This window comes from Oratosquilla oratoria, chromosome 5 (genome assembly GCF_046742065.1).
Source record: "Oratosquilla oratoria isolate Oo_2021 chromosome 5, ASM4674206v1, whole genome shotgun sequence".
NCBI lineage: Eukaryota > Metazoa > Arthropoda > Malacostraca > Stomatopoda > Squillidae > Oratosquilla > Oratosquilla oratoria.
In genome coordinates this window covers 14722007-14744506 of record NC_134781.1, presented here as the reverse complement: position 1 = coordinate 14744506, position 22500 = coordinate 14722007, and the positions used below count along the sequence as shown (strand labels likewise).

General features: G+C 43.6%; 1 protein-coding gene across 2 annotated transcripts in view; it reads right to left on the bottom strand.

The window, feature by feature from the left end:
• Positions 1-22500, bottom strand: part of Khc (kinesin heavy chain) — a 721767-nt gene that overhangs the window by 392087 nt on the left and 307180 nt on the right. The window lies entirely within an intron of this gene.

The following is a 22500-nucleotide window of genomic DNA, read 5'->3' as shown; positions in this document are numbered from 1 at the left end:
CAACTCTTGACAAAACAAGATTTGTTCTTGCTGTTGGCTCGAGGACCAAAAAAAAAAAAATCCTTATCACCACCAACACCGCCGCGACTATTACCACACCACTACCACCACCACCACCATTACTACCACCACCAAGACCATCTCATGGCTTACTATCTCCTTTTTCCTCCGTTTCATTTTCCCTACCTTCCTTTACTCCTCACTCATCATATTTTCTTTACCTTTCTCATTTTCCTTAAATTTTAAAATAATTTCCTTTGTTCTATCCTGCACGAACTCAATCCACTTTAAGAAAAGCCAGCCCCTCCTCCTCCTCCTCCTCTTCTTTCCCTCCCTTCCTCCTCATGGATGGCGAAGTGGAGGCGCGGGGAGGGAAGTGACACAGGGATTTCCGGAGACACGAAACCTCTTTATTAACAGGAGACCTTTCTGGAGACAAAAGAATAGTGGGTCATGACCTCCATGGGGAAGGGGGGGGGAGTGAGATATGAGAGAAAAAGAGAGAGAGAGGAGTAGGAGGAGGAGAGGAGGAGGAAGAGGAGGAGACGGAGGAGAAAGAGGAGGAGGAATAGGAGGTGGAGGAAGAGGAGTAGGAGGAGTAGGAGTACGAGAAGTAGGGCGAGGAGGAGAAGGAGAAGGAAAAGGAGGAAGGGAGGAGGAAGGTGGGAGAATGAGAAAGAGGAGGAAGAGTAGTAGTAGTAGTAGTAGTAGTAGTAGTACTAGTAGTGGTAGTAGTGGTAGTAGTAGTAGTAGTAGTAGTAGTAGTAGTAGTAGTAGTAGTAGGAGGAGGAGGAGGAGGAAGAAGAGGAGAACGAAGAGGATTAACAGGAAGAGGAAGATCAAGAAGAGGAAGAGAGTTAAGAGTAGGAGGAAAAGGAGAAGTACTTGTCCAACACCTTCACAGCAAAAAAAAAGTGTCTTGGGATGATGTCTTCTTTTCCCTCTCCTCCTCCTCCACACACCTCTTCCCCCGGACATAATCTCTTCATTTCCTCGTCCACTTCTTGGTCATGTGACCCTCCCGGGCACCTTTCAAGAGAAATCAGACCTGTGACAGCTCTGGTCACTGGCCAGCCAAAGAAAGCCGACAAACGGACTCTAGGTCAGTTTGGTCCAGTAAGGAAAGAAATGGAGGTATTCTACTACTTGGAGGAGGAAGAGGAGGAGGAAGAGGAGGAGGAAGAGGAGCAGGAGGAGGAAATGGAGGCGTGGCAGATTCAAGTATTGGTTAAGACGAAGTGTTGAAACTCGAGAATACATACATACATAATTACACAGATACCTTCATATACACACATAATACATACATAGATACACATATGCACATATACAGATACCTACTTATCCACACATACTGTAGATACATACATACATACATATACACATATAGATACATACATGCAATCATACATATTCACATACACATAAATACACAGACACATATATACATGAACACACACACACACACACACACACACAGATACACACACACACACACACACAGATACATACAGTACATGCATACGTACATACATGCAATCATACATATACGCATACATACACATAAATACAGACACATATATACATGAACACACACACACACACACACACACACACACACACACACACAGACATATACACTGCTGCGACTGACGTGTCCAGATCGAATCTTGTCCTTTGTCGTGATAGGTCATCCTGCAGGTCAAGACCCGACAAAGGCATCCGCGACGCCTTTGTCCCTTGGCCTTTGTCCACGTTCTCTCAGGACCTTTGTAGCCGCTGTCCAACACTCCTTTATGAACATTGTAATCTTCCTCAATCCCTTGAGCTTTGCGTTCTCTCGGCCACAGGAGGGGCTTACTCCAGGAGGCGCTTAACATCTGTTAACACGGTCCCGCGCACTCAGACTGTGATGGGTGAATGGCAGTGATTGGTTACCAATCAGAAGAATTGAATCGTTATGAGAACTACGGCCGTAAACACAACCATAGCCGCGAACAATAACTCAGTAGTACGACCATCATAAACACCATCTCCACAACTGATATCAATCACAGACACAACCTTCATCAACAACAACCGCAACAACTGTTTCAATCACTGCCACATCCACTTTCACCACCACAACCACCATGACGCAATCCTAACCATCAATCCCACCACCACCACATATGCCACCACTACGATCAACCCTTCGACTTGTCGCCCCCCACCCCCTCTCACACCCTTCTCCCCCCTCTCCCACCTCTCTTCTCCTTTCCCCCTCCCCACCCCTCTCCCCTCTCCCACCTCTCTCTCCTCTCTCCTCTCTCCCACCCCTCTCCCCTCTCCCACCCCTCTCTCCCTTCTACCACCCCTCTCCCCCCTCTCCCCAACCTCTCCTCTCCTCCTCTCTCCCCTCTCCTACCTCTCTTCCCCTCTCCCACACCTCTCTTCCCCTCTCCCCCTCTCCCACCCACCACTGCCTTTCATTCTTCACCTGACCAGGAGTCTTGTGTGTCTCCGCTGCCCAGCAGCCTTTGAAGCCAAGAGAGACCATCCTGTTCCCTTGCTGTCTGTCTGCGTCTGTCTGTCTGTTTGTCTGTCCACCTGGTCACACCTGGGGTTAATTCCTCAGGTCTGACCGTCTCACTCCTACCTGACGGGCGCACAAGTTGAAGATGACATACACACAAGAATATAGTAAAGGAAGAGGAAAGAATGAGAGAAGGTAGAAAAGAAAGGTAAAGAGGGAGAAAAGGGAGAAAAGGGGAGGAAAGAGGGAGAGAAGGGAGAAAAGAAGGGGAAAGAGGGAGGGAAGGGAGGGAAGGGAGAAAAGGGGAGGGAAGATGGAGAGAAGGGAGTAAAGGGGAGGGAAGAGGGAAAGAAGGGAGAAAAGAAGGGGAAAGAGGGATTGAAGGGAGAAAAGGGAGCAAAGGGAAGGAAAGAAGGGAGAAAAGAGGGGGAGAAGGGAGAGAAGGGGAGAGGGAGAGAAGGGAGAAAAGGAGAGGGAGAGAAGGGAGAAAAGGAGAGCAAAAAGGGAAGGAAGGAGGAAGATAGATGAAAAGAAGCAAGAAAGGAGTAGGAAAGAGGGAGGAATGTAAGAGAGGAGGAGGAAAAAGAAAAAGAAGGAAGAAAGGAGGAAGAGAGAAGGAAGAAAGGAAAGAGGAGGAAAAAGAGACAGAAGGAAGAAAGGAGGAAGAAAGAAGGAAGAAAGAAGGAAGAAAAGGTGAAGATAGAGGGAAAGAACAAAGTAAAGGAGGAGGATAGAAGGAAGGAAGACAAAAAAGAGGAAGGAGAGGAGGGAGAAAGAGAGAGAGAGAGAGAGAGAGAGAGAGAGAGAGAGAGAGAGAGAGAGAGAGAGAGAGAGAGAGAGAGAGAAGTAGGACAAGGGTGACATAATGCTTTGTTAATCCTCAAACATTGCAAGAGTATGTGCAATCTCTGCATCATGATGAAGAGGAAGAGGAGGAGGAGGAGATGGGGGAGGAAGAGGAGGAGATGGGGGAGGAAGAGGAGGAGATGGGGAGGAAGAGGAGATGGGGGAGGAAGAGGAGATGGGGGAGGAAGAGGAGGTGAGGAGGGGAGGAAGAGGAGGTGAGGAGGGGAGGAAGAGGAGGTGAGGAGGGGAGGAAGAGGAGGTGAGGAGGGGAGGAAGAGGTTGGTGAAGAGAAAAGGCTTCGAAAGGAGGATGAGATAGAAGAGATAGGAGGAACGGAGATGATGCAAAGGACGATGGTATCAAGGTCATGTCAGTGGACTCTAAACTGCTGCCCTATGTGCTAGTACACACTGTGTTATTGGCCGTCACCGCTAATTGATGGGGGATCGAACTTGGGTCCAGGTAGTTCTGAAGAGAGGTCAAAGGTCATGTGTTGTGACGTCACAGAGGGAAGTGAAAGGAAATGAGTTGGGGGAAGTGGAACGGGAGAGAACTTGTGGAATGGATTGGAGTGACAAATGGAGATAAAATGAAAGAGAGGATGTCATGCTTAAACAAAAGAGGAAAGTGGGGGGAGGGGATGATGAGAGAATTGAGAGAAAAGGGTGAAGGAGAATCTAAGGGAGTCAGATGACCAAAGATTAGGGAGTTATAGCAACAGAATATATATATATTATATATATATATATATATATATATATATATATATATATATATATATATATATATGCTTAGAATTAAAATGCATTGTGGTTGATAGAAATGTATCGCTATTCACTGAGACCCATCCAGTGTTGTACAAATACTTTCCCGCGTTCGTACACTTACCAATTGTATTATCATAGTATAGATGGGTTGAACGCAAAATTTCGTGCAAGTGTATGTAACTAGAGTATACAAATATATAAGAAAGCTGCGCTCACCTTATATCTCTCTTGATGTAGCAATGGTCTAACTCACTACAGCACTTGTTACGTGCTAACCAGGTTCGAGTCCTTAGTCGTACCACGTTTCAATTTCTGCATGTTGCCTCCACGGAACATCCGATGTTGATGGCTTAGAAATTAAAGTGCATTGCGGTTGATACAAATGTATCACTATTCACTGGGACCCATTCAGTGTTGTACATATATATATATATATATATATATATATATATATATATATATATATATTGTATATATATATATATTGTATATATATATATATTGTATATATGTATATATTGTATATATGTATTCCTAAACAGAAATGTAGTAGCACATTTATAAATGACACACAGGAAACCCTCTGTCCTCTGTCTTATGTACTTTCCTGAAGAGGGCTACAGTTGATAGCCGAAATATAGGATTCTTCCTTATTCGAAGTTTACTTTCTCCAACTGTGGGTTTCATTTGTGTCACACACACACACACACACACACACACACACACACACACACACACACACACATACATATATATATATATATATATATATATATATATAATATATTATATACATATATATAGATAGATACATATATAGACAGACAGATAGATAGATAAAGGTGTGGAAAGGGTAGGGGCGGACATAGAACAAGGGGAAGGATAAAGGGGAAGGATAATGGGGAAGGATAAAGGGTGATGGGGAAGGATAAAGGAGAAGGATAAAGGGGAAGGATAAAGGGGAAGGATAAAGGAGAAGGATAAAGGAGAAGGATAAAGGGGAAAGATAAAGGGGAAGGATAAAGGCAAGACGACGAATTACATGGTCGAAGGCTTTGCTCACTTCGCCATTAAATAGGCTTGATGGCAATGACGGAGGGCAACAGAATCTGGACATTAGGAAATGGTGGCAAGGGAATATCAATACAGGGAGGTATGTGTTCGAGACGAGAAACATCAGACTTATCAGTCATTTTCGCACGCACAAACCCTTGTGGTGATCAATATACATAAATGTCATTACTTTTTTACCAGAAGTCGAGGTAGCCTACGCTTGTGAAGGACAAACAACGATAACATGAAGGTCCATCCATCTCTCTTTCTCTCTCTCTCTCTTCTCTCAACAGACGACCGCAGCAGCAATAATGCAGCAAGAACATGAACACGACCAAGAACAAGAACATGAAAAAGAACGAGAAGAACTAGAACAACTCTACGACTTCTGGAAAAAAGCGATTTCTTGCAAATGAAAAAGGTTACCCCAAAACAAAACACTTTTCTCAATTTCCGTCTTTTATTTCTTTGATTAAAAAAAAAAACCAGCAGCAACAGCATAAAAGTCGACAAGAGTTCCACAAAACCGAATAAAATCGCAAGGTATTAGCCAGAATAAATTCCTTTAGAATATCCAATATCAAACGCTTTCAACCGTTATAAAGTCGAGCTCAAATAGCCTCATTAGTTAAACTTATGAAAATGACGGTTAGACTTTACATATAAACTAGATAAACTCAACTAGCCTGATGATAAAACGCCATCGCCGCGTTGGTCTCTTAGATTCTTAAAGTGACCACTACATTAAGGAACAAGGGTTACCTATGAAACACGAACGAACTCTTATGAACGCCAAGGGACGCCACTACGAGACGAGGGCGAGTCATAAGAGGATGTGATATGAATTACATAGAGAACTGGGTCAAGCGGCATCTGCTACCAAGCAATGGGATTATGTAGAAGCTGAAGTGTAATTACATACATACATTCACTCATACATATATAAATACATACAGGCATACACACACACACACACACACACACACACACACACACACACATATATATATATATATATTCATCTTATCAACCAATTGAACTTATTTCCATTTTATGTATGTACAGTGTAGCTCGATGGAAGCATATTGGGAAATTGAGATATTGTCATGCTGAGGACTCGAACCTAGCAGATACGTAACAAATGGACATTGACTTAACCAACTTAGCCATATATACAGTGTATATATATACATATATATATATATATATATATATATATATATATATAATGTGGATACAGCATATACACATACATATCTGTGTTTGGGTGTGTGTACGCGTGTGGATTCCTGTGTGTATGCTCTCATGTTCACATGTGTATATGTACATACGACGCGTGTATTAACGTTCACCTAGGAACGCAAAAACACGTCTACTCCCTTAGATTATACTCAGTTGTCATCTACTCGTACAATCGAGGACAAAAGTCCATTGTCTACGAGTTTTACGTAATATGTAAAATAACTGTCCTTTGTCGAGGACGTCCTCGTCTACAGAAAGATGTCGTTTCGAGTTTTAATCGACCTCGGAAAGGAGGAGGAGGGGGAGGAGGAGGAAGTAGTAGAAGAAAAAGAAGAAAAAGGAAGAAGTAGTAGTAGTAGTAGTAGTAGTAGTAGTAGTAGTAGTAGAAGAAGAAGACGAGGAAGAGACGAAAAATACGAAGAGGAGGAAGACGAATAATAATAATAATAATAATAATAATAATGATAATAAAATAATTATTATTATCATAATCATTATCATTATCATAATAATAATAAGAAGAAGAAGAAGAAGTCGAGCTCCTTCCGTTTTGGATGACGCCAGACGATTTCATTCAGGTACATGTGACCCTTTCGTTCTACAATGAATGCCGGGGCGTGTGGCAGTCACTGGTGGTCTGTGGGAATCAGTTTCAGGATTTCATAGTCACGAGGCAGGAACGACGCCGAGAGAGCGCGGGAAGTTACATTAAAGTGCATAACAAATAACCTCCCTCTATCTATCACTCTTTCTCTCTCTCTCTCTCTCTCTCTCTATATATATATATATATATATATATATATATATATATATATATATATATGTATACAGTGTTTCTCAATGCTTATATCTGTCTATATCTCTATACATATCTCTATCTCTCCCACTCTATGTCTATCTCTCTCTCTCACCCTTTGTCTTTCTATCTCTCTATATAGCTCTCTATATATATATATCTCTATACATTTCTCTCTCTATATCTCTCACTCTATGTCTATCTCTCTCTATATATATCTACAGCATTTCTCTGTCCATTTATATCTCTGTCTATCTCTGTACATATCTCTATATCTCTGTCTATCTCTATACATATCTCTATCTCTCTCTTCTCAACAGACCCAACATGTCATCGACTACAGCAGCAATTATTCAGCTAGAACATGAACACGACCAAGAACGAGAAGCCGAAAAAGAACAAGAACTGGAAAACCTCTATCATTTTGGGGGAAAAAGTCGATTACTTGCACAAGAAATATGTTACCCAAAGCAAAACGTTTTCCCGATTTTCCGTATTTTATTTCCTTGCAAAAAAAAAAAAAAAAAAAAAAAAAAAAAAAAAAAAAATATATATATATATATATATATATACACATATACATACATATATATATATATATATATATATATATATATGTATATATACGGGTATATCAATGATAAATAGATAAGATAATAAATAAACAAATAAATAAATATATAAAATAAAAGAGAAAGAATAAAGAAAGGAAAAGAGAAAAAAGAAAAAGAAGGAAAGGAAAAAATGGAAAAGAGGAAAAAAAGGGGGAGGGGGGAGGTGCATCAAATCCCCTTTCCACAACAAATATCAACGAGACATGATTCAGTTGCAGCCAGATCTGGCTGCCTAAGCCGGAAGTTCCAGCCTTATGTTACAGGCGCTGTATTGGGTCAGTTTCATTTGACCTCTTTTGACATGGCGATGAACAGTCACACTCTCAAAAAAAAAAACAAAAAACAAAAAAAAAAAAAACATTAAAACTGTTTCTCCGACAACTTCTGGTTTTATCTGTTCAAGAAAATTATCTAACTGTAAACTTAACACTAAATAAGAAAATTTATCACGTAATGGACAAAAGAAAATAAAAAAGAATAAATGAACAAGATCAAAATAAATCATGACAAAGAGTTCTTCGTCACTTTGCTTATATTTAATACTATGACATTTCGCTAAATTTCACTGTTAAAATGAAATGAAAAAATAAAAAAGTGAGAGATGAAAGAGATGAAAGAGGTGAAAGAAATTAAATATATGGAAGAAATGAAAGGCATTAAAAATAAAAATAAGAAATAAAAGTAATGAAAGAAAAGAAAGAAATGAAAAAAAAAAACTAAAGAAATAATAAATGAAAAATGAAAGAAATGAAAAATAAAAAAAAGAAATTAAAGAAATAAAAGAAATGAAAGAAACGAAAGAAAACGAAAAAAATGAAAAAGTAAAAAATTAAAGAAAAAAAAACGAAAGAAATTAATAAATCAAGTAAACAAAAATTAAAAAATAAAAGAAATTAAGGAAGTGAAAGAAATTAAAGAAAATAAAGAAATGAATTAAATGAATTAAATGAATGAATGAAATTGATAAGGATGAAATAAAAGAAATGAAAGAAATAAAAGAAATGAAAGAAATTAATGAAAATCGAAGTCCTTTTGAACAACAGATACATGCGAAAAAAATCGAACATATTGAGTCTAAATACCAACCGTTTCACACGTATCGACTTTTCGACGTGTGCCGTCCACGACACAACGTCGTGATTTCAAATAACCATGGGTACCTATAGATGCTTTCGCACGTCGCTTCCACAACCACGTGTGAAAGCGTCTATTGATACCCATGTTCATTTAAGAGCACGACGTCGTGTCGTGGACGGCGCACGGCGAAAAGTCGATACGTGTGAAACGAACCTAAAGAGATAGCAGATTAGTCCCCATTTATAAAAGAATAAACACTAAGTGGGTCTGGTCCGTAGAGATGCCACTAAAATCAATAAAATGCCGACTGCTATATGGGGGTGGGAAGGGGAAAGGAAAATAAGAGAATAAAAGAAAATAAAGGATAAAGAAGAGGAAGGTGAAAGAGGAAATGATAAAAGCATGGAAGAAGGAGAAGACGAAACAGGAAGAAAGAGAAAGTGAGAAAAGGAGAAAGCGAGAGTGAGAGAGTGAGAAGTAGCAAGTGAGAAAGGAACGGAAGACGTGAGGAAGAAAAGTGTGAGAGAAGTGTTTTATGAAGAGGCAGGAAAGGAGAGGAAAGAGAGAATGAAGGAGGACGATACGAAAGGGAAGTAATGAAAAGTGGAAAAAATGGAAGTAAAGGAAGCACGGAGGGAGGGAAGGGGAGGAAGGGAGGCAAAGTGGGAGGAACAGAGAGAAAGAGAGTAAGAGAGAGGAAGAGAGAAAGGAAGAGAGAGGAAGAGCGAAAGAAAGGATAAGAGAAAGGAAAAGAGAAAAGAAGAGAGAGAGAGGAAGAGCGAGAGGATGATCAAAAGAAAAAGAAAGGATAGGAGAAAGGATAGGAGAAAGGAAAAGAGAAAGGAAAAGGGGAAGAGCGGGAATGAAGAGCAAAAGAAAAAGAGAAAGAGAGAAACGATATGAGAAAGGAGAAGAGAAAGGATAGGAGAAAGGAGAAGAGAAAAGAGAAGAGAGAGGATAGGAGAAAGGAGAAGAGAAAAGAGAAGAGAAAGGAAAAGAGAAAAGAAGAGAGGAAGAACGAGAGGAAGAGCAAAACAAAAGAGGAGAAAGGATAAGAGAAAGGAAGAGAGAAAGGAAGAGAGAGAGAGGAAGAGAGAGAGGAAGAGAGAGAGGAAGAGAGAGAGAGGGGGAGAGAGAGAGGAAGAGAGGAAGAGAGCGAGGAAGAGAGAGAGAGGAAGAGAGAGAGAGGAAGAGAGAGAGAGAGGAAGAGAGAGAGAGAGGAAGAGAGAGAGGAAGAGAGAGAGGAGGGAATAAAGAAAATGTGTGCTGGGTGGAGTGGGGGCGGGTGGAGGAGGAGGAGGAGGAGGGGGAGTGGGGGAGGGTGTTGGCTGGGCGGTAGGAAGGAGATGTAAAGTCAAAATACCCTCAAGGTGTCCAAGAGGCAGACTTCGTGGGTGACTTCGGCAGAAGAACATCGAGACTGGATCCTCTGCTTTGTACTTCGCTTAAAGTAGAGCTGCAGTCCAAGATCAAGTACAGAGTTGGAAAAAAGTAAGCGACTCCATTGGTGCGTGTTTGTTTGCCTGTGTTCGTCTGTGTTCAACAAGCTGGAATGTTCTGTGGTATCCCCCAGCCTCTCTTTCTCTCTCTCTCTCTCTCTTTCTCTCTCTCTCTGCACTCGTTCAAGTGATCCTAAAGCTATGAAAACAAAAACATCTGTCTGCCCTCCCCCCCCAAAAAAAAAATGAATACACAGTTTTTGAAAAATATGAATATGAAAAATAAAATTGGAAATTGCGAATGAATACAAAAGAAAAAAATCACTAAGGCTAGGCTACGAAGAAAGAAAAAAGAAAAGAAGAAGAAGAAGAGAAACAAGAACGTGGTAGCAAAACAAACAAATTAAAAATAAATACAATAAAATCAAATAAAAAAGGAGGACACATGGTGAACTATGAGATGATGCGTTTACGAAGACGGGAGACTCACGAAGAAGAAAAAAAATGTGAAGAAAAGAAGTTTGGACAAGAGGAATGAAGAACAAGATAGGAGAGAAGGATAAGAAGAAAAAGTACGAGAAGTAAAAAAGAAAAAGAAAATCAAAGCGAGGTATAGAAGAAATGATCTAACAGAATATGAAGGTAAGAAAATGAGAAGAAAACACGAAAAAACAAAAAGAAGGAAAAGAGAAAACTTAAGTGTGAAAATAGAATATACTGAAGAATGATAAAAGATAACAAAGGGGCGATTAGTCAAATGTGAAAGGGGAAGAAATAGAAAAAAGAAAGGATGGCAATGGTGACGAAGAACTGAAGCGTAAGATATATATATATATATATATATATATATATATATATATATATAGAGAGAGAGAGAGAGAGAGAGAGAGAGAGATACAGAGATATAGATAGATAGATGAATAGATAGACAGATAGATAGATAGAGAGATAGATAGATAGATAGATAGATAGATAGATAGATGGAGAGAGAGAGAGGGAGAGAGAGAGAGAGATAGAGAGAGAGAGAGAGAGCGACTTCCATGATACATAAACATATAAAAAACGAGAGGGCATAATATTCAATTTCCAGAGATCAAAGGCCCATCCGTAGACGAGTCCAAATGGTTTCAAGTTTCAAATTTGGGTCAAAGAATCATATTTGCAGAAACGAAGCCAGGAGATGTCACAATTCTTTTAATTTTACATGTACTAAACCATCCGTAGTGCAATGCTTAAGGTACGAACTGCAAGACAAAAAAATTGACCAGCGCTTCAATCTTGGGTAATCTCACATCTATTTCACGCGTATTGGTGACGTGATGTACTGATTATGTTTCTATTATCTTTATAATCATCATTATCAATATCGTTATTATTACAATAACGTCATTACTTTTATCATTATCATCGTTATTAATGTAATAATTTTTGTTATTAATAGTGTCATTATCACATCAGGAATATAACCATTGCTCACACTTTGCCTCGGTTCAGAGGTCATTCAGGAAGAAAATTAAAATTCACGTACGCTTCGTCTTGCAACACAAGAACGTATTTTCCGTAACAGAACGTTTGCTCTCATAAACGTTTAAAAAGAATCAAATTAATAATACGATTGATGCGTTCATTCCTGGTACAAAAACGAAGACAAACGCTGATTCCGTACGCTTCGTCTTGCAACACAAGAACGTATTTTCCGTAACAGAACGTTTGCTCTCACAAACGTTTAAAAAGAATAAAATTAATAATACGATTGATGCGTTCATTCCTGGTACAAAAACGAAAACAAACGCCGACTCCAATACAGCGATGATATTGTAATATTTTAATGTGACTGGCGACAGACTATTGTATTTGGGTCATGGCCACGTGGGACAGAAACCCCTAGCATGGGTCTTGGGACAGAAAGCCCCACATGGGTCTTGTTTGGGACAGAAAGACCCAGCATGGGTCTTGCTTGGGACAGAAAGCCCCAGCATGGGTCTTGGGACAGAAAGCCCCAGCATAGGTCTTGTTTGGGACAGAAACCCCCAGCATGGGTCTTGTTTGGGACAGAAACCCCCAGCATGGGTCTTGTTTGGGACAGAAAGCCCCAGCATGGGTCTTGCTTGGGACAGAAACCCCCAGCATGGGTCTTGGGACAGAAACCCCCAGCATGGGTCTTGCTTGGGACAGAAAGCCCCAGCATGGGTCTTGCTTGGGACAGAAACCCCCAGCATGGGTCTTGCTTGGGACAGAAACCCCCAGCATGGGTCTTGGGACAGAAACCCCCAGCATGGGTCTTGGGACAGAAAGCCCCAGCATGGGTCTTGCTTGGGACAGAAAGCCCCAGCATGGGTTTTGCTTTGGACAGAAAGCACCAGCATGGGTTTTACTTGGGACAGAAACCCCCAGCATGGGTCTTGCTTGGGACAGAAAGCACCAGCATGGGTCTTGGGACTTCTGCCTTTCATGGAAATAAAGATGAAATGACAAGGAGACAAGATTAGAAGGGAAGGCGAAAGAAGAAAAGGAAGAAGATGAAAACGAGGGTAAAGCGGAGGTGAAGAGGACCAAGAAGAGTAGGAGTAAGACAAAGATAACGAGAAGAAGGAGGAGGACGAGGAGGAGGACGTGGACGAAGAAGAGAACGTGGACGAGGAGGAGGAGGAGGAGGAGGAGGAGGAGGAGGAGGAGGAGGAGGAGAAGGAGGAGGAGAAGGAGGAGGAGAAGGAGGAGGAGAAGGAGGAGAGGAGGAGGAGAAGGAGGAGGAGGAGGGAGGAGGAGAGGAGGAGGAGGAGGAGAAGGAGGAGGAGAAGGAGGAGGAGAAGGAGGAGGAGGAGGAGGAGAAGGAGGAGGAGAAGGAGGAGGAGAAGGAGGAGGAGGAGGAGGAGGAGGAGGAGGAGGAGGAGAAGGAGGAGGAGGAGGAGGAGGAGGAGGAGGAGGAGGAGGAGGAGGAGAAGGAAGGTAATAAAGAGAAGAAAGAAAAGGGAGAGGAGCTGTTGGAGAAGAATGGGAAGAACTAAAAGAGTATGACATGACGACTCCGAGAAGATGGAGAGGAGACAAGAAGAAGAGTGAAAACGAGAAAATGGAAAGAGAAAAAAATGATAAAACAAGTCAAGGAGTAGGAAGAAGAGAAGACAGAAATAAAAGAAACTCAGTATAAACGAGGAAGAAGAGGAAGAGGAAGAGGTAGAACATAGAAATACAAACTATATAATATCATACGAAATGTACGAAATGAGGATAAAGACTAAGTGAACTGAGGAGAAAGAGAAGAACAGGAGATGAACGAAGAACAAGGAAAGATACATGAAGAACAAAGAGATCGAGGTGAACATGAAGCTCATGAAAGGAAAACTCATTCTGAACAAACGAGATATGAGAGAGAGAGAGAGAGAGAGAGAGAGAGAGAGAGAGAGAGAGAGAGAGAGAGAGAGAGAGAGAGAGAGAGAGAGAGAGAGAGAGAGAGAGAGAGAGAGAGAGAGAGAGAGAGAGAGAGAGAGAGAGGAGAGAGAAAGGAGAGAGGAGAGAGAAAGGAGAGAGAGGAGAGAGAGAGGAGGAAGAAAGGAGAGAGGAGGAAGAAAGAGAGAGGAGGAAGAAATAGAGGAAGAAAGAGAGTGGAGAAAGAAAGAGAACGAGAAAGAAAGAGAGGGAGAGGAGAGATAGAAAGAGGAAATCGAAAGAGAGAGAAAGAGAGATTTAGTTAGGTTGGAAATTTGACAATGGATGCATATGGCATGTGAGCTGGATTATGGTACGCGATTTTGTGGAAGAATGATTAATTCTTTGACGAATCCATAATACTCAGAGGGAGCATGTGCACTCGGAAAAAAAAAAAAAAAAAAACGCTAAGAGGGACTTCACTGTAACCGAAACTGTCACCTTTGCCACTTGTTCTCCGACAGTCGGGGCAAGTGACCATCACCGGTACCCGTTCAGAACTGAACCCAGGATCGCCACAACGCCAAGACAAAGGCGTACCAAGAGATACTGTGGAACAACCATTACCAGCGTCTGGGGCAGAAGTCATCATCGCGGAGGTGTGGTGGTGGTGGTGGTGGTGGTGGTGGTGGTGGTGGTGGTGGTGGTGGTGATGGTGATGGTGATGATGATGATGATGATGATGATGATGATGATGATGATGATGATGATGATGATGATGATGATGATGATGATGATGATGATGATGATGATGATGATGATGATGATGATGATGATGATGATGATGATGATGATGATGATGATGATGATGATGATGATGATGATGATGGATGATGATGATGATGATGATGATGGTGATGGTGATGGTGATGGTGATGGTGATGATGATGATGATGATGATGATGATGATGATGATGATGATGATGATGATGATGATGATGATGATGATGGCGGCATTGCTGGGAAAGAAGAGAGACGACAGAGAAGTATCTGGAGTTATGACGTGGGTGGCGGATGTGGTGGCAGTGGTAATGGTAGAGATGGCGGTGGTGGTTGTTAGTGTTGTTGATGTGGTTTTGGTAATGATGGTGGTGGAGATGAAGGTGGTGGTGATGGTGGTGGAGATGAAGGTGGTGGTGATGGTGGTGGAGATGAAGGTGGTGGTGATGGTGGTGGAGATGAAGGTGGTGGTGATGGTGGTGGAGATGAAGGTGGTGGTGATGGTGGTGGAGATGAAGGTGGTGGTGATGGTGGTGGAGATGAAGGTGGTGGTGATGGTGGTGGAGATGAAGGTGGTGGTGATGGTGGTGGAGATGAAGGTGGTGGTGATGGTGGTGGAGATGAAGGTGGTGGTGATGGTGGTGGAGATGAAGGTGGTGGTGATGGTGGTGGAGATGAAGGTGGTGGTGATGGTGGTGGAGATGAAGGTGGTGGTGATGGTGGTGGAGATGAAGGTGGTGGTGATGGTGGTGGAGATGAAGGTGGTGGTGATGGTGGTGGAGATGAAGGTGGTGGTGATGGTGGTGGAGATGAAGGTGGTGGTGATGGTGGTGGAGATGAAGGTGGTGGTGATGGTGGTGGAGATGAAGGTGGTGGTGATGGTGGTGGAGATGAAGGTGGTGGTGATGGTGGTGGTGATGGTGGTGGAGATGAAGGTGGTGGTGATGGTGGTGGAGATGAAGGTGGTGGTGATGGTGGAGAAGGTGGTGGTGATGGTGGAGAAGGTGGTGGTGATGGTGGAGAAGGTGGTGGTGATGGTGGAGAAGGTGGTGGTGATGGTGGAGAAGGTGGTGGTGATGGTGGAGAAGGTGGTGGTGATGGTGGAGAAGGTGGTGGTGATGGTGGTGGAGATGAAGGTGGTGGTGATGGTGGTGGAGATGAAGGTGGTGGTGATGGTGGTGGAGATGAAGGTGGTGGTGATGGTGGTGGAGATGAAGGTGGTGGTGATGGTGGTGGAGATGAAGGTGGTGGTGATGGTGGTGGAGATGAAGGTGGTGGTGATGGTGGTGGTGATGGTGGTGGAGATGAAGGTGGTGGTGATGGTGGTGGAGATGAAGGTGGTGGTGATGGTGGTGGAGATGAAGGTGGTGGTGATGGTGGTGGAGATGAAGGTGGTGGTGATGGTGGTGGAGATGAAGGTGGTGGTGATGGTGGTGGAGATGAAGGTGGTGGTGATGGTGGTGGAGATGAAGGTGGTGGTGATGGTGGAGATGAAGGTGGTGGTGATGGTGGAGATGAAGGTGGTGGTGATGGTGGAGATGAAGGTGGTGGTGATGGTGGTGGAGATGAAGGTGGTGGTGATGGTGGAGATGAAGGTGGTGGTGATGGTGGAGATGAAGGTGATGGTGGTGGAGATGAAGGTGGAGATGAAGGTGATGGTGGTGGAGATGAAGGTGATGGTGGTGGAGATGAAGGTGATGGTGGTGGAGATGAAGGTGATGGTGGTGGAGATGAAGGTGATGGTGGTGGAGATGAAGGTTATGGTGGTGGAGATGAAGGTGGTGGTGGTGGAGATGAAGGTGGTGGTGGTGGAGATGAAGGTGGTGGTGGAGATGAAGGTGGTGGTGGTGGATATGAAGGTGGTGGTGGAGTAGTAGTAGTGCTGGAGGTAGATGTAATGTTGGTGGTGGAGTAGTAGTAGTGCTGGAGGTAGACGTAATGTTGGTGGTGTAGGTAGTTACTGGTGAGGGAATCTCATACAAGACAGCCCCATGGACAACGAGTAGGGTTGTATCCCATGTTACATCCACTCCATTGTTTCGTTCTGAAACAAGCAGATGGAACAAGATGGCACATTGGAGATGAACAGAACACAATGATGTGGAGGAATGTGGAGCTGGGATGTGGAGGAATGTGGAGTTGGGATGTGGAAGCATAAGATCAAGTGAATAATCAAGATCAAAGGCCAGAGTAAATTCTATATCAAATAAAAGAATTGACGTTAACCAGAATAAAATAACTGCGGCAGCTATTAGAGTTAAATGGATTAGGAAGAAAGCGGTTTCTGTTGAGTAGGGATATGGGTATGTAGCATCTTTAGAATAAGTTACCAGTATTAGTGGTAGTAGTAGTAGTAGTAGTAACAGTTGTAGTAGTAACAGTAGTAGTAGTAGTAGTAACAATAGTAGTAGTAGTAACAGTAGTAGTAGTAACAGTAGTAGTAGTAACAGTAGTAGTAGTAACAGTAGTAGTAGTAACAGTAGTAGTAGTAGTAACAGTAGTAGTAGTAGTAGTAACAGTAGTAGTAGTAGTAACAGTAGTAGTAGTAGTAGTAGTAACAGTAATAGTAGTAGTAACAGTAATAGTAGTAGTAACAGTAGCAGCAGTAGTAACAGTAGTAGTAGTAGTAACAGTAGTAGCAGCAGTGGTTGAAGTAGTAACAATGGAGATGCCTGGAGTGTTGACGGGATATAGGGGGCATCGGAACAACAAAGGAAACCAATGATCCTCAGAGTCTCGCGCCGGAGGTATTTCAACCACCCCCCCTTCACCCTCACCCTCATCGTCCCCTCCATTTCCCCCTTCCCCCTCCCCCTTCAGCATCTCGTCTCTTTCCACTAGTATGGAATCCAGGAGTAGAGACACTCTGGATATGTATGGATGATGAAGACATGTGGATTTGGGTGCAGGGCTCCACAACTAGGGCGTGTGGAATAATTAGACAATGTCATGATCTATGGTTAGTACGAGTTTAGTTGGGTATAGAGAAAGACCGCGCTAGCTATGGAATGGAGGGCCAGAAGGAAATGGAGGAAGCATCATATAGTGGAGGTGTGTGGAGTAAACAAAGGATGGTATCATGTATGCATATGGAGGGCCAAATTGTTCAGATTGATGACGAGTGGAGTTGTGTGGAGGTATGGGGAGGAGTGTTGAAGTGTGTGGAGGTATGTGGGTAGAGGTGTGTGTGTATCGGGGTGGCCAATGAAACAGTCAAATAATATAATAATGAAAAATTTGTATTAGATATAAGCATTACAATAACGAGCGTGCTGTCGCTTTGTAAGCTAGATCACGACTGACTCCTAGCGACGCAACCACGCCAGACTTGGCGGGAAAACATACACGCTCAAACTGAACACCTGGTTCTTATTACATATTTACAATATACAATAATAAATATACAATGACAATAACAAAATCAATAAACAATAACTTCTATGACAATTATGCAATGGAAAAATACAACCACAATTGAACACTTCGCAAGTACAATATATAATACTTGTACAATGTTGTACGTAATTATAATATGTATCATACCATTACATGTGGGTGGAGGTGTGTGGGTGGAGGTGTGTGGGTGGAGGTGTGTGGGTGGAGGTGTGGGTGTGTGGGGGTGTGTGGGTGGAGGTGTGTGGGTGGAGGTGTGTGGGTGGGGGTGTGGGGCGAGGGTGGAGGTGTGTGGGTGGAGGGTGTGGGTGTGTGGGTGGAAGGTGTGGGTGTGTGGGTGGAAGGTGTGGGTGTGTGGGTGGGGTGTGGGTGTGTGTGGGTGGGGTGTGGGGGTGTGGGTGAAGGTGTGTGGGTGGAGGTGTGTGGGTGAAGGTGTGTGGGTGGAGGTGTGTGGGTGGAGGTGTGTGGGTGAAGGTGTGTGGGTGGAGGTGTGTGGGTGGAGGTGTGTGGGTGGTGGCGTGTGTGGCGTTGTATAGGGTTGCACCAAGTATCAGCTGTGTGGAGGAACACGCTGACTGAGTGGCTGGAATTACAAGCTGTGGTCTCACAGGAGGTGGTTTTATGGAGAAAGAATGGAGGAGGAGGAGAAGGTGGAGGAAGAGGAGGAGAAGAAGAAGAGCAAGAGGAAGAAGAGGAGAGGGAAGAGGAGGAAGAAGACGAGGAAGAGAAAAAGGAAAAAAGAGGAGAAGGAAAAGGAGATAGAGGAGGAGGAGGAGGAGGAGGAGGAGGAGGGGAGAGGAGGAGGAGGGTAGAGAAGGTTGAGCAAGAAGAAAAGAAGAAGAGGAAGAAAAGGAGGAGGGAGAAAAGGAGGAGGAAGAGGAGGAGGAGGGGAGAGGAGGAGGAGGAGGGGGAGAGGAGGTGGAGCAAGAAGAAAAGAAGGAGGAGGAGGAGGAGGAAAAGGAGGAGGAGGAAAAGGAGGAGGAGGTTGAGGGAGAGGAAGATGTGGGGTAGGAAGAGGAAGAAGAGAAAGAGGAGGAGGAAGAGATTTGTGTAAAGAGCTTTCTCGTGAAGCGGAGATTAAATTCTTCTTTGGAAGTCAGTACATGAATGTACACAGGGCTTTACCTTGCGTATGTGGAGTGGGCCGAGTGGAGTGACAGTGACGTGTGGAGGGATGTGGAGTGAGTGAAAACGGAGAGCAGAAATGGTTACCTTCAAAGACTTTGTTCTGGTTGAAACCAAGCGATTTTATTCGCCTCAGTAGAAGGTCTCGGAAACCAATGATGACAAATACGTGAGGGAGTTTTGATCAGGAAGGAGGGGATGACCTACAGTATATAACGACACAGTGAGAGAGAGAGAGAGATAGGGAGAGAGAGAGAGACAGAGAGAGAGAGAGTGAGAGAGAAAGAGAGAGATAGGGAGAAAGAGAGAGAGAGATATGGAGAAAGAGAGAGAAAGAGAGAGAGAGATAGGGAGAAAGAGAGAGAGAGATAGGGAGAGAGAGAGAAGGAGGGAGAGGGTGAGAGAAAGAGAGAGGAGAAATAAAGAGATAGAGGGAAAGAGAGAGAGAGGGAGGGAGATTGATAGAGAAAGTGAGAAGAGAAATAAAGAGATAGAGGGAAAGAGAGAGAGAGGGAGGGAGATTGATAGAGAAAGTGAGAAGAGAAATAAAGAGATAGAGGGAAAGAGAAATAAAGATAGGGAGAGAGAGAGAGAGAGAGAGAGAGAGAGAGAGAGAGAGAGAGAGAGAGAGAGAGAGAGAGAGAGAGAGAGAGAGAGAGAGAGAGAGAGAGAGAGAGAAACAAATCATAAAGCAAACCTGGGACAGCCACACTGAAGCAAAATGTACTGTACAGACGGCGACGACGATCACAAGCTTCGGGTGAGCAAGCGGGCGCGCGCGATGGGGAGACAGCAGTCTCCTTACAGATTTAGAAAAATATGTTTGGACGTTTGTCTGGGTCACAGGGGGATGAAAACACAAGAAGAAAAATAGGAACAATAAAAAGGTAAGGAAGAAATGGAAGAGGAGGAAGAGGAGGAAGAGGAGGAAGCGGAGGAGGAGGAGGAAGAGGAGGAAGAGGAGGAGGAGGAAGAGGAGGAGGAGGAGGAAGAGGAGGAGGAGGAAGAGGAGGATGACGAGTAGTAGGAGGAAGGAGGAGGAGTTAGTGGTGGTGGAGGACGTGGAGGAGAAGCAAGAGGAGCAGGAGGAAGAGGAGGAAGAGGAGGAGGAAGAGGAGGAAGAGGAGGATGACGAGTAGGAGTGGGAGGAGGAAGAGGAGGATGACGAGTAGGAGTAGGAGGAGGAAGAGGAGGATGACGAGTAGGAGTGGGAGGAGGAGGAGGAGGAGGAAAAGGAGGAGGAGGAGGAGGATGACGAGTAGGAGTAGGAGGAAGGGGAGGAGTTGTTGGTGGGGCAGGACATGGAGGAGAAGCAAGAGGAGCAGGAGGAAGAGGAGGAGGAAGAGGAGGAAGAAGAAGACTACGAGGACAGAAAGGTGACGAAGGCTCCAGAAGGAAGGCAGGGATGGAACAACATGGCGGGATCCTCATGGAAAAAAAAAAAAAAAAAAAAAAAGATAAAGAAAGTTGATATGAAGGAGGAAGAGAGCATGATAAAAAGAGATAGGGAAGATGGAACAACAATAGGAACCAATAAAAGAATATAAAAGAAAGATAATATCCCAAGAACGTTAAGGACCGTCAAGCAATGGCGTCTTCGAATCAAACCGAAGACGCCAAGAAGTGTCCAGGAGGCCACACGCCCCTGCTGTGGCTCTGCAGCGACTTCCAGCGACCTGCTGCGGCCTCGCTGCGGGGACACTGCGGCCCCACTGCGGTCTTGCTGTGGACATGCTGTGGCACCTCAATGACTTCTTTCGTCCATCATCGAAAAAAAAAAAAAAATTGACCTCTTGTAAAAACTAAAGCCCCACCTCTACATGACGTCATGCTCCAAATGTACCAAATCCTGGTCAGCTCTTTTCTTTTCAAAAGAGAGAGAGAGAGAGAGAGAGAGAGAGAAAGAGTGAGAGAGGAGAAAAGAGAAAGTGTGTGTGTGTGTGTGTGTGTGTGTGTGTGTGTGTGTGTGTGTGTGTGCTTGCGTGTGTGTGTGTGTGTGTGTGTGTGTGTGTGTGTGTGTGTGTGTTTGCGTGTGTGTGTGCGCGTGTGTGTGTGTGCTTGCGTGTGTGTGTGTGTGCTTGCGTGTGTGTGTGTGTGCTTGCGTGTGTGTGTGTGTGTGTTTGCGCGTGTGTGTGTGCGTGTGTGTGTGCTTGCGTGTGTGTGTGTGTGTGTTTGCGTGTGTGTGTGTGTTTGCATGTGTGTGTGTTTGCGTGTGTGTGTGTGTGTGTTTGCATGTGTGTGTGTGTGTGTGTGTGTGTGTGTGTGTGTGTGTGTGTGTGTGTGTGTGTGTGTGTGTGTGTGTGTGTGTGTGTGTGTGTGTGTCTTTCTCACCATGTCTGGTCTTCCTCCCTGAGGCTTGTGCACCTGTGACAACTGGAGGTTCCTAATCGAATCACCATCAAGACTCCCTACCCTCGAATGGTCGAAAACGAACCTTTTCTTGCACTCTATTCCCGTCCTCGTCTTCTTCTTCTTCTTCTTCCTCTTCTACTTCTTCCTTTTCTCCTTCTTTTCCTTCTTCATAATTACTTTTTCATGTTTCCTCCTTTATTCTTTTTCCACCTTTCTTGTTTTTCTTCTTTTGCTTCTCGTTAATTCCCAACGACCGCTTCAGTTATTTCATTAGAGATCAACCTTCCCTCTACCATCTAACTCTTCCTCCTCCTTCTCCTACTCCTCCCATACGTTCCTCTTCTCTTCATTATCTCTCCTCCACCCCTTCTTCTTCCCCTCCACCTCCCCTTCTCCCTCGTCTTCCATCCGACAAGCACGTGTCAATACAAGCTTCAATTCACATCAAAACCTGAAACAAGATATTTACACCTGCAGACTTTAAATTCATAAGCGCACAACAGCGATCGTATTCTTTTCTCTCTTTTCATCTTTTCAATGGTTGCTGCTGCCTCCATCCCTCTTTCTTCACCTCGCTCTCCTCCTCCTCCTCCTCCTCCTCCTTTTTCTCCACCTCCCACTCAATCAACTTCGTCCAGTATTCTGACAAATGTATTTCTTCTCTTACGTTTCTTTTCAGTTTCTCCCCTCCATCTCATATTCCATTCCCTTTCATTCAAATCATATATATATATATATATATATATATATATATATATATATATATATATGTGTGTGTGTGTGTGTGTGTGTGTGTGTGTGTGTGTGTGTGTGTGTGTGTGTGTGTGTGTGTGTGTGTGTGTGTGTGTGTGTGTGTGTGTGCGCGTTCGCTCGCGCATCCCCTTTCGATCCACATTTTCTTGTTCTTCTGCAATCTATTCATTCTCTTTCTCCCACTCCTCCTCCTCCTTCTTCAGCATCGTTCACTCATCCTCCTACTCCCTCCTACGTTCTCCTTATCCTCCACACTTTCTCGGACTTTCCACTGTCCTTTTCTTTCTCCTCCTCCTTATCTTCTTTCATTCCGGCTCCTTCATATCTAATTTAACTACTAACGCCTTCCTTCTCCTAGTCCTGTACTACTTTTCATATTCCT